Raw genomic sequence first — 1,448 nt, 5'->3', positions numbered from 1 at the left:
GTAAGTCCCTCCCTGCCCCTCACTTCCTGTAAGAGGTGATTTATACCCTCACCTCCTGGAAGAGACATTTATAATCCCTCCATCCTTCCCCTCACCTCCTGGAAGAGACATTTATAGTCCCTCCATCCTTCCCCTCACCTCCTGGAAGAGGCATTTATAGTCCCTCCATCCTTCCCCTCACCTCCTGGAAGAGACATTTTATAGTCCCTCCATCCTTCCCCTCACCTCCTGGAAGAGACATTTATAGTCCCTCCATCCTTCCCCCCTCACCTCCTGGAAGAGACATTTATAGTCCCTCCATCCTGGAAGAGACATTTATAAATCTCCCCCTCACCTCCTGTAAGATACATTTATAATCCCTCCATCCTTCCCCTCACCTCCTGGAAGAGACATTTATAGTCCCTCCCCTTCCCCCTCACCTCCTGGAAGAGACATTTATAGTCCCTCCATCCTTCCCCCTCACCTCCTGGAAGAGACATTTATAGTCCCCTCTCCCCCTCACCTCCTGTAAGAGGCATTTATAGTCCTCCATCCTTCCCCTCACCTCCTGGAAGTAGCATTTTATAGTCCCTCCATCCTTCCCCCTCACCTCCTGTAAGAGACATTTATAGTCCCTCCATCCTTCCCCTCACCTCCTGGAAGAGACATTTATAGTCCCTCCATCCTGGAAGAGACATCCCCATCCTTCCCCACACTCCTGGAAGAGACATTTATAATCCCTCCATCCTTCCCCCACTTCAAGAGACATTTATACTCCTGGAAGAGACATTTATAATCCCTCCATCCTTCCCCTCACCTCCTGGAAGAGACATTTATAGTCCCTCCATCCTTCCCCCTCACCTCCTGGAACATTTATAGTCCCTCTCCCCTCACCTCCTGTAAGAGGTATTTATAGTCCCTCCATCCCTTCCCCCTCACCTCCTGTAAGAGACATTTATAGTCCTCCATCCCTCCCCTACCTCCTGGAAGAGGCATCCCCTCCATCCTTCCCCCTCACCTCCTGGAAGAGACATTTATAGTCCCTCCATCCTTCCCCCTCACCTCCTGGAAGAGACATTTATAATCCCTCCATCCTTCCCCTCACCTCCTGGAAGAGACATTTATAGTCCCTCCCCTCCCCTCACCTCCTGGAAGAGACATTTATAGTCCCTCCATCCTTCCCCCTCACCTCCTGGAAGAGGCATGTATAGTCCCTCCATCCTTCCCCTCACCTCCTGTAAGAGACATTTATAGTCCCTCCATCCCTCCCTCACCTCCTGTAAGAGACATTTATCTCCCTCCCCTCACAAGAGACATTTATAATCCTCCATCCTTCCCCCTCACCTCAAGAGACAGGTTAGTCAGCATCCTCCCCCTCACCAAGGGCCCCTCCATCCCTTTCCTGTAAGAGACATTTATAGTCCCTCCATCCTTCCCCTCACCTCCTGTAAGAGAGATTTATAGTCCCT

Source organism: Oncorhynchus keta, unplaced genomic scaffold, assembly GCF_023373465.1.
Source record: "Oncorhynchus keta strain PuntledgeMale-10-30-2019 unplaced genomic scaffold, Oket_V2 Un_contig_3736_pilon_pilon, whole genome shotgun sequence".
NCBI lineage: Eukaryota > Metazoa > Chordata > Actinopteri > Salmoniformes > Salmonidae > Oncorhynchus > Oncorhynchus keta.
Note: the sequence above shows the minus strand (reverse complement) of the source record.